Here is a 15,200-nt window from a genome sequence, read left to right as displayed (position 1 = left end):
AAAAACATAAAATAACACAATAAGTATTTAATCGAGTCTAACAATACAGAACATTGAGAACAAAATAGACACATAAATGCGTCTATCAAATACCCCCAAACTCATTATTTGCTAGTCCTCGAGCAAAACTAATAAAAAATAAATAAAACCGAGTTAATCTCAGGAGGGTTTACCAGAGGTGTGCCCACAAAACCATTACTCCAGACCCTAGATATCTATGCAGAACCTTGAAAGGCACTAAAGAATCTCCTTGGTTGGCATACTTATTGACTACAGGAGGAAGTACCCTGATGCGAAATTCCAATTGTTGTACACGAGTTTGCACTCAAGCATACTCAAATTCATATATAAGTGACAGAGCTCTACTTAGATAGTTTCTGGACATCATAACCGGAGTCAACCAATCACGTGGATTTTTTTCATCTCAGTCACTCTATTTCACCCTAGTAATGGTAAAAAAAAAAAAAAAAGAAGTGATCAGGATTCTTTCGATGTTTCCATCACGAGGATATGGCGAAACTACCATGTTTTATTTTTCTAACACCTGAGCTCTGTGCTTTTATGAATAGACTCTTTAGATGTTTCCATCTAATCAGATTGGTTCCTCAAATCCTACAACCAAAATGCTTCCATCCACTTAGATTAGTTAGTGCCAACCTTAATAAGCATAAATTTCTAGTCTCTGGAGCTTATTTATTGCAACTAAGAACTTTCTCCCATACCCCCAAACTTAAATCTAACATTGTCCTTAAATTTCTAAAGATGAAATTAAAAGCATGAACAAGGAGAAACTGTTACCAATGAAGCAAAAGAGATAAGGAAAGATATTACCGTGTCACATGAATATTGGGTTACCTCCCAAGAAGTGCTAAGTTTAAAGTCTTCAGCCAGACTAAGCAAGGATTAGTCACCACGTAGAATCATATAGTAGTAGCCGGAATAACTATGGGTCATCTGGATCAAAAAGTGTTACCCACAAGAAGAGGAAACTGCAACATACCAAGAAGATACCGAACATACCCTTGCTTAAGACAACTACATCTAGTTGTGGTTCAGGTTCAGGCTCTATAAAAGGGTCTAAATAAAAAGTTTTCATCGGTTGGATTTCCTCAAAGCTAAGATCCGGTTCAGGTATTAGAGTCTGGAAAACTCAACTAAGAACTTAGAAGCACATAACAACAACCTGAATAATTGGGGATCCTCTAAGTCAATTATATTTGACTCACAAAGTTGACCATAATGAGAGTAGTGGTCATTCTTAAGCAAATGTGTCGATTCTAATTTCCTAAAGCATTTAGGTTTAGTCTCACAACTTAATATTCGACACATTTGGAATATAAACGTTCCCACAGTTGGAAGAAAACTATTTGGTGGGAAAACAAAGTCAATTTGGGGATCATAGCCTGGGCAAACCACATCAACCATAGGATGGGTTTCTAACGACTGAACTTCTTCCTGGACAACATTAGGTTCGGGAAAACGAGTATGAAGGTAATTTTGTAAAATTGTCGAGGCAGAGATATCAAGTCCTAAGTGAAGGGACTTTCTGAGAGTTAAAGGTAAGGCACTAGGAAGGTGATAATCACCCCCAAACTTAGAGTTTTCAGTGTCTCTAGATAGACTAGTTACAATCTCCCTAATTTCTGGATCATTAGATTCTTGAAAATGGTCAATTGATTCTTCTAATTTATTATCAGGTAGTGCATCTTTACTCATCTCTACGGGTATATCTTCTTCATCTAATACTATTGTTTCTAAGTCGCTAGAATCTAAAACAGCATTTATGGAATAAACCCATTTCTCTAAACCACTATCGGCTTCGTAATCAAAAGGAAAAACTACATCATCTAAAACGGTGGTATCCCTAATCAAATCCTCGTCCTTTTGAATAGGTGAATAATCATAAAAATTATTTGGATTTGAACTAAAAATAATATAATCATTATAAAGCTCAATTGGATTAATAGATTCCTGATCACTATGCCTACATATTTCAGATTCTTCATTACTACTATCCTCATCATCATAATAGTACAAAGATGATTGAACCTTATCTAAATAAGTAGTGTCTTTTATTCTAGCCTCGTCCTCTAAATTAGGCAAATATTCACTATTGATATCAAGGGTAGAATTAGAAACCCTATTTTGGAAATTTAGATTATTTCGAGCAGCATTAGCCAACTGTTCATTTTCTGCCTCTAGACGTGCCTGAATTTCACTGAGCATAACACTTATACGTTCACCACTCTCGTTTATCATCTCAGAATATCGTGTACACTCTTTTTTTGAACTATTCATTGCAACTAAACATTTATACGTCCTTTCAATCCGTTGTTGGGTCTCTTCTAGAGATGGAACAGGTTCAGAAAAATCATAATCAGGACTAGTTTCCAAAAACGAGTAACCAGTACTACAATGTTCCTGATTTTCTTGCTCGTAAGACCAATTCGCGTGTGGATAGTAATTGGGCTCACCATGGTATGAACCATAACCGTTAAAAGGTTGGCGTTCCCAACTACTATTCCCACCATGGTCATAAAAATGATGATGTCCATATCAAATTCAGATCGATACTCATTGTATTGTCTTCTGTCATACCAGTTCGACATTCTTAATTACAAGGGAATTCTATACAATCACAAATAAGGATGACTCGACCAAATCAAACCTACTGATTTCTAGCAAACAAAAAGCATGATGGCTCCACTTAGATTGTTTTCTAGACCAGCTTCTATTCCTTCGAAAAGGAAGTCGTTACAATTTGAGCACACCCCTCTGGAATCAATCCGAGCTAATGTAAGTTGAATCGAGGCGAGGGAAGCTCAGTGGAGCTTTGATACCCAAAGCCTCACCGGTATTACAAGGCGGCGCAGTCACGCATTCAACTTACAGAAACCATCAAGAACTTTGAAGTATGCTTAAAAAAGTAACCAATATTTTTCGAAAGATTTTCCTACCAAGCTCGTTACCCTATCGGTCTCGTTCTAATCAAAATTTAATCTTGGGTTTGCGTTAGGTTTCGTTTTCCTAAGGTGGGCAAGAAGGGAACGGTGATGAAATCCGAACCCTTATCTTATATGGCCAGTTCTTGCCCTTTACTAGGAAATTAAAGCAGCCGGTTCAGTCCTCAACATATAATCACCTTAAGGCAGACAGTAAACCCGCTGACAGGAGATTCGCGGGTGTTTAGAAGTTTACCTCCCGTACCAGACGGGCGAAGAACCGCTGTAGTCGACTCGGGCCACTGACTCCGGTGTCAGTGTGCGAACCCGAGGGGCCGAGACGATATTGTAATCGTCGTCCTTCCCTGCAAACAGTTTATATTTAAATTTTTTTTTATATAACCCTTCCGTAGGGTTTAAAAATAAAATAAATTGTCCAAAGTCCAGTCCAATGAAAACAAATACAAAAAATAATAATAATAATTACAAAAAAAAATGGAAAGTCTCTTAAAAAAAAAATTCTCTCACTTTATTTTTTTTCTCTCTTTTTTCTTTATTTTTTTGCTTTGTATTTTTTCCTTCTCTTTTAGTTTTAAGCTTTGATTCCAAGGTCTTCAGTATCCAACTTCAAACCTCTAATACAAAGACACAATAAAAGAGACGTAAAAAGAACAAATGGAATAATAAAAAATAATAAAAACCTAAAAATTCTACCTAAGCACAAATCCGCGTCGGCGGCGCCAAAATTTGATAATATTTTTTAATGATGTTGTAGTAATGAGGTTCAAACTCTCGGACTTGTGAAGATTAAATTTAAATATTTGATAAAATTATATATACAAAAATATTAACAAGATGAAGAGAGTTACTGGCACTCGGGATTCCACCAATTCTCACATTCATGCAGTTCAATACTTAATTCCGGACAATTAAAGCTCATAAAATAACAAACATCGACTCTATATCTTTGCCAAGGTTGATTTTATAAAGAATTATATGTAAATCACAAGCATGACGCATCAAAAGTACCTAAGACTAAGCATGCGACATCAAACGAAATCACGAATAATCAAGAAGAAACATAAATCAATTATAATAGTGCAAATGGTCATAAAGAAATTAAATAAAATTACCACATGGGTGAAAAACAGCTTCCTCCGTCGTCCCAGTGATGGGTTCTAGCTCTGCATATTGAAAACACGCTCAAAATTCATTTTTATTGCTCAAATGGTGTTTATAATGAAAAGAAGAAGAGAAAATGGTGTAAATAGGGTGTTTGCAACGTTTATAATCGTTGCATAATCCGTTACAAAGAACGATACATATGAAATGCTGTAGTCTTTGGGAAACTACGACCCACACTCCACTGTCGCTGTCCTTGATGAAGAACGACAGTCTCTTATAGTCTATTGTTCTTCGTGTTCATCTTCATGCAGCAGCAGAAACAGAGTTTTGTTAAACTCTGATTTCGTCTTCTCTAGGTCTCCCTAGTTCCCAAAACTCTCGACACCCCCTCTAGGACTCCCAGGGAACCTATTTAAACCAAAAACACGCGTTGAATCTCCTCCATTAATCCCAAATAATCTTCTTTTACTCGGGATATTTTCTTTCCTTTTTCAAAGAAATACGGGATTTTCTTTCCTTTAATTCCTCTTCCGCGCTTATGTTGATGTGGAACACACTCCAAACAAGTTTCTACAGCATCCCAACTCCATCCAACACGTACAAACACGCTGAATCCCGTGAACAACTCTTCCCTGCACGTATTCCCCTTTTTCCAGCTCGTGGATTGCCTAGCCAATTCAAGCCAATTGTGGTCGAACCAAACACCCATACCATCTTTATTATGATATATCACATCTTTCCACAAAGTTTCAGCGATTGAATCGCACAAAATCACGTCCACATGCAATCGATAAAATCTACCAGTGAAGAGCAAATATTTTCCCGCCAAAATATTTTTTTGAATTTGTGAAGAAGGTCACCCCTTATCCAGTGGTCGCCCCCTTATCCGTTGCTGGAGTCCGAATAACACATGTCCCTTGGGGTGCCTTTAGTAATTTTTCTGGGTTCCTCCGGTGCATTTCTGGGGTGTCTTTAGTACTCTATCCTAGGGTGTAAAACACCACTTTTCGAGCCAATTTCGCCGCAAGAGCTTATTTTTCCAAAAACATCTACAAAAACATAAAATAACATAATAAGTATTTAATCGAGTCTAACAATACAAAACATTGAGAACAAAATAGACACATAAATGCGTCTATCAGCCGCACATATGCATGCAAGGGATGAAAGAGAAAGACGCAGACGAAGAAGAGATGATGCTGAAGTGAGAGAGAGATATAAGAGGCTATGCGTCAAAATAGACATGACAACAGAGTAAGTCAAGCAAGGTTGAAAAGACCCATGCGGCAAGATGCAGACCAAATCATGAGTGGAGAAATCCTTAGAGAATTGGCGGAGGTGAGAGAAATGATGAAAACGCGAAGAGATGGTGGTAGGCGACAATTGGATGAAGCAATAGAGGAAGCGGGAAAAACACCATTCGCTAGACAGATACAACTCGCATTAGTACCGCCTAAATGCAGCCTACCTGTATTTACTAATATCTTTGATGGAAGCACATGTGCAGTGCAGCATATAAGGGCGTATGGTCGATCCCTATTACAGTGGGAGGAAAATGACGCGGTGTTATGTAAATATTTCCCGGCGAGCCTGACAGGGGAATCCTTGCGATGGTTTGAAGGATTGCCAGTAGGAATCATTCGATCATTTCCTCACTTACAAAATATCTTCTTATGACAATACATCAACAATGACATGCTAAGACCAGGTATCGAAAAAGTGTTCAGCTTACGCAGAAGAATAAATGAGAGCTTGCGCAATTTAATCACGCGTTGGAGGAGCATGTGTAGTGAAATGGACGGACGAGTAGACGAGAGAAACCTTATACTAGCCTTCATAAATGCACTTTTTCCTACAGATTTATTGTATATGCAGATCTTCAGAACAAAAGATACAATAACCATGGCGGAGTTACGCGAGTTCCAGGAAGAATACATAGCTCTTGAAGAAAAACAACGAGAAATGGAGTCTTACCCAGTTGCGATAACAAACGCAAATGAAGGGAATGTCAGCCTACTTCCAAGAACAACAAACACTGTTGCAAGTACAGCCTAAGGGAGTCAAGGAAAGAAAGTAATGGAAGAAGAGAAAAAGCTAGTAGCCATGGGCAGTAGAGATCAAGAAGATTTTGAAAGAGAGTATAGAGAAATACATGTCAATAATCGTGGAGGAAATAACAAGATTCAAAGGCTTGATAACCAAACAGAAGTTTATGGAGGGAAAAAGAAATATTATAAGCAAGGCCCAGGAGGCAAAAAAGTGGTTTGGGAGAAGATAAAGATGCCGCATCTAAACACCGCGTTAGACAAAATTTGAGAAGACATCCCAGAGCCACCAAATATGGGAAATGAGCCACCACCAGGGAGAAGAAGTAGAGGTGGAGAACCGCACGAGAGACCATTAGTGGTCAAGTTGGAAATCAACCCAAAAGCAAAAGCTGATGAAGATGCGGAGGATGACGCGAACACATGGGCTATAAATAGAATACTGATAGATCCTGGTAGTTCAGTCGATATACTGTTCTATCACACATACAAGACTATGGGTGGTAGAGATGAGGACCTCATCTCATCTACCTACAAGATTTACGGTTTCAATGGATCGGCCAATAAGCCAAAGGGGGAAATAACGATGCGAATTCCTATAAAGAGTATATCCACAGAAATAGTATTCTACGTTGTAGATGTAGAATCTCCATGTAATGCTTTGATAGGCAGACCATGGTTACATGGTATTCTGGGAGTGGCCTCAACTTTCCACCAATGCATCAAGTTCCCCTTACCTCAAGGTATTGGAGTAATAAGAGGAGATCCAAATGAAGGAAGAACCTGTCATGAGATTGATGTTGACAAATGTGAAGAACGTGTAAACAAGCGAAGAGATTGGAAAAATCAGATACAAAAAGGCAAACAAGGGGAGAGGTTAATGGTAAATGATGTGAACAAAGAAAATGAAATAAGGGAAGCTTCAGTCAAGGAGGCAACAACCACACGAGAGAATAAACACAACAAGTCTGTCAAGAAGAGCGAATTTCAGGAAAGAGAATTACTGCTAAGGCAGAAACCACCATACCAGAGAAATGGTAAAGGAAGCTTGGAGGACGCATGGGATGGACCATATAGGGTCAAGAAATTTGCGGGAAATGGAATGTATGAATTAATAGATGAAAAAGAAGGAAAGCAATCTGGTCAACTTTGGAACCAAGTGTATTTGAAGAAATATGGTCCATGCGGCAGTCATAGCACACCCGAAGAAATAGAATGTATACGAGCAAAGATATTGGAAAGCTTACGCAAACTCAATGAAGCATAGAAGGAGAAATAAATAAACAAGTTATCTCAAATATAAAGTTCTTTAAGAGGTAGTTATTATGTAGGAGAATAAATAAATAAAGAAGATATCAGAATTGTACTAATCAAGAGTATGAACGCAAATGAAAACTTTCTTCTTCTTTATGAAAATCAATTATATCATATCAGAAAAAGGTAAAAATAAGACCTTATAATAAGACCTTAATAGAAGGCAACAGAAGTAACGATTCTAATTAGGGAGGCTAGGCATCCAATTGTGGCGTGCACCCTAGTTCGCATATACAGCAAGAGGCAATGATAATACCTAATGCACGTCATAATTGGGGAAAACCTAGTTAGCATGACTCGGTGGAAAGCTACACCGACCTTGAAACCCGGGTCATGGAGATTTGGGGTGAAACGAAAGACCATCCAGGAGAGGCGCCTTAATCGCGAGATTAAGGTGACAAGGTCTCTTCTAAGGAGTGCAGAAACTCGATCAGGGTGTCGGGGTACACGGTTGAGTCAAGAGTGCCTGGAGCGTCTGGAGCGTACCTGGCCACTCTTGGAAAGTCTTGAATATGATGCACTCGGTCCTCAAGAAACCCCATTTAGGGTGCGGTATCGTAACCACAAACCATATCGGTGGAGGGATAAGAGTCCGCGAAAACAACTGATTGTTGCATCACTGGATGGAAAGAGCCCACCCTAACCCGGTAGGGGTAAGCTTCCTTGAAGGGGCAGTCAGGGGGAATATAAGGACGACACCCTCCATTAGGGAGGTGAATTCTGTCAAAAGATGCAAATATCATGAGGCTTTTTACTCACGGGGGTAATAAGACTTGTCGTATTTGCGTGTTAATACATCCTGAAGAGGCAATGATACAAGAAGATGATAAGGAAAGATCAATGAGTCATTACATGAAAATGTAAAGACCGCCTGCGATTTCGCCGCACATAAGCAAAATCATATCTTAGGAAAAATAAGACCTTTATTTAGGAAGGACAAATAAGACCTCATGAGAAAAATAAAATTGAAACTAATATTGTTTTACAGGAAATAATGAGAGAGCAAGTAACGCACGGATATAATCGCACAATGAAAAAACAAAGGATATTTCTCACAAGGAGAAATAAGAGGATCTATAGACGCGAAATAATAAAACAGAATATAAGTGAGGCAGAAAACAAAGACACATTCGTAAGGCAAGGTAAATAAAAGGTAGTTCAGACATGATATTAAATTATTGAGTTATATAATCGAAGTATGTGAATAAATAAATGATAGATCACCGCATAATGAAATACCCCACAAGGAAGATACACGCATACATGACAAATTTACATATATCCATTTCTATGCATAAATGAAAATTCATACATAGTACTACATAGTATCTGCATAACTCAATCATCCTGTGGCGACTAACAGAGGCAAGAATGGGAATGCAAGCATATAAAGGAGTGTTATTCAACCCCATATGATAGACTCACGCACATGTTATATATTACTATTAATGAATACTGTTATGTAATACCAGATTAACTCCAACTGTTGGAAAGAACAATACTTTGTCTCTTATAAATGCAGGTGTTACCCAAGGAGAATTTAAAAAAAAGAAACCTCAAATACTTAAAGAGTTTACATTGAAGAAAAATTTTCAAAGACTAGGAAGTATTCGATATACAAAGAACTGACAAAGAATTTACAAGCGCGACAAGATAGAAAAGATCTTCAGAAAAAATAGCTATATCCCACCCATGTCATCTTCATTAACCTCCTCAGCTTCAGAACCACTGCCTTCTTCATCAGTCTCTTCATACTCTTCATATTCTCCTTCACTATCGGAGATATCAGAGCTTTCTTCATTAGGAGAAACTTCAGTAAAATTATAATTTGACAGAGGAATGTTATTATCAACGCAGACTTTCTTGACAGCCGTGTCACGGACGCGAACAACATCCTTTCTCAAATTGGAAACATTGACAGTCAGCTTTTTCTTGAGTCTGTGGTACTTAGAATCATGAGCGGAACATCTCGCCTCTAGATTCTCAATTTTCTCAAGATACTTCTTCTCATCGCCTGCGAAAAATAATCAGAAGGTTAACATCACATAAGAATGTCTTTCAGGAAATAAAAAATGGATAAGAGTAATAAACGACCTTCTTTTTTAGAAATAATATCCTTAACCAATGCGACATGATCAGCCTATAAGCTAGCGTTTATGGCTAAATCCTTTCTAGCATTATCAATAACCCTAGCAGACCAATCAAATTCAATATCATTTTCTATAAGTAAACGAGAGCGAAGTGTATTATCTAGCTCTATCAAAGCATTCCTCTCACTGATAGCCTGATCTCTCTCAACTTGGATTTGAAGTTTAACATCATGGAACTCTTTTAAAGCTTTCGCACCCCTAGTGATAGCTTGATCCTTCTCAATAATTAACGCATTCTTTTTCGCCTCCAAGATTCTAATTCTCTCTTTATCCTCCCGAGCACGACGTTGAAAGGTATTATTGGAGGACAACATGGATCTGTGCTCACAGATAAGGATTTCATATTTTGATCTCAACTCTTCAAGGCTAAGGTACTCTACACCACGAGTGGGAAAATTATTTAGAGAAGCATTGAGGTGCTCTAATATAACCTCATTATTAACAAGGAGATTAGACGCCCCGTCAGTTAAGTTTTAAATTTCTGCAAGAGCGGAAATTTAAAAAAAGAACGAAAAGGATGAAAAATAAAGTAGGAGGAAAAGGTACATACCAATTAATTGTTCATTTCTATTGCAAAGTTCTTCCACGCGGCTGGAGTAAGAAGAGTAATCGCCCTTGAGCTTAGTATTTTCTTCTTCCAGAATGCGAATCTTCCTTTGGAGATCAGAAGTGACAGCATGAGACATACGGGCGTACTGCAATAATAAAAGGAAAATGAAAGAATCAATAAAATATACATACCCATATTAAATTAGTAGCGAAGAATGACGCACAGGAAGAAAACTAACCAAAGATCCAAATGAAAAATGAAAATTTGGACTCAATGCAGAGGGAACTCCCCGAAGAGATTCGTGACTCAAACAAGGAGCGTCACATATCTTGACCACCGCTTCATAAGCACGACCCAATGAGGTATTACCAACTCCGTGCAACGTGTCGGAGAAGACACTTGACAACTGTCCCATAGAGGACTCAGACTCGGGGCTATCAGGGAGAAGGAGAGTATCATCTTCAGAATAAGAAGAAGAGGGAGAAGGAGCCTTTCGCTTCTTGGAAGGATTCTTGGAAGAAGATTTAGAAGTGGTCTTCTTGGAGATAATTTTATTCTTACCCTTAGCGCCTCCAGCTGCCACCTACGCGAATAATGAGAGATAAGAAACAGAGGCAACAATATTTTTAAAATTAAACAAAGAGTATTTCTTACTTCATTATCACGCGAAGATGACGCATGAGGCAAATTTTTATTATACTTCTTTGTATGCTTGGCAATCTGAAACCAAAAGAAGTGATAAGAGAAACAAAGAACAAAGGAAGGAGGTAAATAGATAAACAAAGTCAAAGGTAGCATACCACATCAGCTTTCTCAGGCATTTAAACTCCCAAGGATTGTAAGCGGGAAAACCTGCAGGTAAGGGAAGAGTTGAACCATCTTCGTTTCTTCCAGTTATGTAGGGACCCGCCAAAACAATAGGATGCTCCGCCCAACGAGTATCGTGTGATTTACGAGCGGAATTATTAGTAGAATCATGAAAATTGACATCACGCATGATTCTTTCGTCTTCTGCGATACCGTATTTTCACGACAAACGAATACCCCAATTAAATGACTCATTCTTCATAATGACAACATCATAATGATTGAAGAAGTTCTCAACTGTGTAATCCGCAGGGTTGATCTCCCTATGGGCATATTTTGGTTTTCTTACTTCTACTGGATAAATAGATTCTAATCCCGCCGCACGACGAGCATATTCCATAACTATCCTGACACTGTCACCACTCAACTGGAATATGTCGCGCGAGAATCTCGCATCGGATAGAATCTCATAGAATAGAGGAGTTTGAGGATTATAGAGGGGAACAGGAAGACCAGCAAGAAGTTGTCCCACTGAAATAATGATTTTCTGATCGTTCCACTGATCAAGCAAAAACCATTCAGGACCAAGTGTAAAAGAAGGTTCTGATCCAGAAGGGATGGATAGTGAGAAACCGCTTTGACCAAATTCGGCCCTTAATCTTTTGAAGTCTCTATCATTCTTCCAACCAGCTTTAAGAGACATTTTCAGTATGGGAATGAAAGATAATGAAAGATTACTCAAAATGATCAAATCAATTAAGATCAGGATGATCGAGATGATGATAGTGAGGAAAAAGAGTATGAGAACGAAGAAAGTAAAGGAAATATTATGATAAGAATAATGAAAAGAGAAAGCGAAGTAAAAAGCAATAACCAGGTCAAAGTTTCAATAAAAATAGAAGAAACTCATCAGAAGAAGATAAAGGTTACAGAGAAAGAAACAAGAGTAAAAAGAAGAAAGAAGAAGACGTTTAACAGTAAATAAGAGATTTACTCCTGATTCCCAAGAGATCTTTTCTCATTAATGTGTCGATTAAAAATGGACGAACATGAAGAGGTGGTTGTTAGAGACGTGTCAGATAGTAAGCGGTTGAAAAGACACGCGTAAATTGTCATGCCAAAATCACGGGAATGTGTCGGCAGATAAGAACATGAAAAGATGAACGGGTGCGACAAAACAACCTGCTAAGATTTCTCTTGCCGCTCCTTCTTTCATAAAGAACGCAAGAAAAGAGGAAAAATGTAGGGGTAAAATATCGCACACTTGGTTATTAAGAGAAATAGTCTCCTCATTATAATGCGAACGTGATCACACGCAACATAGTCCAGATGACGTCACAAAGTCACGAGTAAGGTGTGAAGAACCATGCAGTGTTAGAAAGCACGTACGAAAAGAGTCGATGTAAGCGTGCGTCAGTGACACACGTCAGATCCGAAAATATGGGCTTTATTAGCTGTCTTCCACTATGTAAACTCCTATATATAGGACCAACCACCATTGTATTAAGAGAGAGATCTTTTTGAAAGTTTAGACAAGAAATTTAGAAGAGAGAAAGATTATTTGCTTCCCAAGTTAGGGTCTTCTCATAACTTTGTACCTTGCTTGAAGATTTTAAAAAAAGTTCTTATGATTTTTATGATGATTACTTAGATTGTTCTATAGATTTTACTAAGGGTATAGTTGTAGGATTTCGTGCGACTACTGGAATTATATATGATTGAAGGTGTCAAAAGGAAAAAAAACAGCCGGGAAGCTACATCTGAATAATTGTGGTATTCAAGCATACTCGAAAATTAAGAAACTATTAGGAAATAATATATGAGAGTCTATATTTAGGAGATATGCACATTAAGTTGTGAGAGTTATATTAGGAAAGTGTCTATGTTTAGAGTTTGATCTTAGTTAGGAAAGTACCTTGAGTGGTCGTCAAGTTTGTGAACAATATAAATAGGTCGTTGAGCCATGAAAGTTAAGACACCGAATTATTATCAATGTAGTCGTTTATGCTTCCGCGTTTATACTCTCCTCTCTCTTGCTCGATCCTTAAAATGGTATCAGAGCAAGGTGAGAGGTAGAGAGAGGAGAGGAAGAAAAGTAGAGAGTTTTCGGTTGAGGGTTTAAATAATGAGTTAAATAAGAAGAAGAAAAAAAAATTGAATAAGCGAGACTATCATCAGAAGAGGAAAAGAATCGTGTTATGTTTGATGATAAGAAGAAGGCGTAACTCTTGGTCTTATGCTGCTGCTGAAGAGTATGTTGCCTGTCAAACCTCTTACAAAATCGTGTGGTTCACCAAATCAGGGGAACGAAACCTTGAGGAGTTTGGGTTTGTTTGAAGCTGTGGTTATGGCCGCGAAAATAGCTAACAAGAAAAGCATGATGCCGTTTAAATTCGAGATGAAAATTGAGTTTAGGGCATGATATTGATGCCGAAAAACATGGCAGATGATTATACTTAGCAGTCTATGGGTTGAAACACAAGATGCTGTCATCAAAAAGTGATGATTGCTGTTGATATAAGAAGAATTCGAAGCCAAAATTGTCACAAAGTTCAGTTCGAGGTTGTTTGGTTTTGAGATCGAGTTCGTGGAGTTGTTTGTTTCCAAGTGGGAACTGAAAAAAGAGGGAGAACCATGCAACCGAGGACGATAAAGAAGTGAAGAAACGGATGAATATGGGTGATGGTTAGCAACAGATGGAAACTCGAAATGGTGCGAGATCAAAGAGGTGTGTGACAAGAATTAGAAGAAGAACTGTTGCTTCTGTGTGATATGAAGAGAATAGAGCTGTGACCGATGGTGATTCATGGGGTTCGAATCTGTTTTGAGAATGCAGAGAAGAACCCTAGTGAAACAACTAAAGAAAATGTTGTGTTGTTGTGGACTCGAGAAGGAGTTTTGGGTCTGATTTTGAAAGCTCTAACATATAGAGAAGTTGATTGCCTCTGTTAGAATTCAGTGATGACTAATGGTTAGAAGATGGATTTCGAAACAAAGAAGAAGTTGAAGGTGATCTGAAGACGGGCTGAAAGCCTGAAAGAAAATATAGAAGAAGAAGACAAGGTGTTTGTTTAAATGCAAACAAGTGTGACAATTATGTCGTAGAGTTGCAAAATATGTCACATATTCAGAAGTGTGGCAAATATGATAGCGCGAAAAATTTGTAACAACAAAATAACAAGAAACAATAGTTACAGCTTGTGGCAGAAGCGTGACGAGAAGAAAGATTGTGAGAGAATCTTGAAAACCAAAGAAGTGTAACAGTTTTCGCAACAAAAGCATGATTGGAACAAAGAAGAATAAAAGAAGAAACAACAAAAATGTTGTGAAGAAAAAAAATCATTAAGATGTGATGAGAGAAAGAACAACAATAGTATGTTAAAATCCTATGAGTTGTAGAGAATAACAAAAATGGGTTAAATTCTAAGGAGTACAGAAGTATTCTACCCAAGAAATCGAAGGGGACCGCAATGTCCTTAAACTACAATTGGGACCGAAATCGTCCTTAAACTACGAAGATGGGACCGAAATGTCCTAAAACTACGAAGAGGACCGAAATGTCCCTAAACTACGAAGATGGGACCGAAATGTCCTAAAACTACGAAGAGGACCGAAATGTCCCTAAACTACGAAGAGGACCGCAATGTCCTTAAATTTCCGAAGAGGACCGAAATGTCCCTAAACTACGAAGGGGACGAAACGTCCTTAAACTACGAAGGGGACCGAAATGTCCTAAAACTACGAAGGGGACCGGAATGTCCTTAAACTTCCATTGGGACCGTAATGTCCTTAAACTTCCGAAGAGCACCATAATGTCCTAAAACTATGATTGGGACCGTAATGTCTTAAAACTTCCGAAGGGGACCGAGATGTCCTAAAACTATGAAGATGGGACCTAGATGTCCTAAAACTACGAAGGGGACCGAGATGTCCTAAAACTATGAAAATGGGACCGAAATGTCCAAAAACTACGAAGAGGACCGTAATGTCCCTAAACTTCCGTAGAGGACCGAAATGTCCCTAAACTACGAAGAGGACCGTAATGTCCTTAAACTTCCGAAGTGGACCGAAATGTCCCTAAACTACGAAGGGGACGAAACGTCCTTAAAATACGAAGGGGACCGAAATGTCCAAAAACTATGATGAGGACCGAAGTTGGAAGATTTTTTTTAAGTGTTAGCAAAAGCTAAGTTTAAATTTCTTTTGTCCAAGATGGGCATTCGTGATCTACATGCTCCATCTTGAGGGAGGGTATTAGGAAATAATA

Source organism: Papaver somniferum, chromosome 5, assembly GCF_003573695.1.
Source record: "Papaver somniferum cultivar HN1 chromosome 5, ASM357369v1, whole genome shotgun sequence".
Classification (NCBI taxonomy): Eukaryota; Viridiplantae; Streptophyta; class Magnoliopsida; order Ranunculales; family Papaveraceae; genus Papaver; species Papaver somniferum.
The sequence above is the reverse complement of the archived record's forward strand: the minus strand, read 5'-3'. Positions refer to the sequence as shown.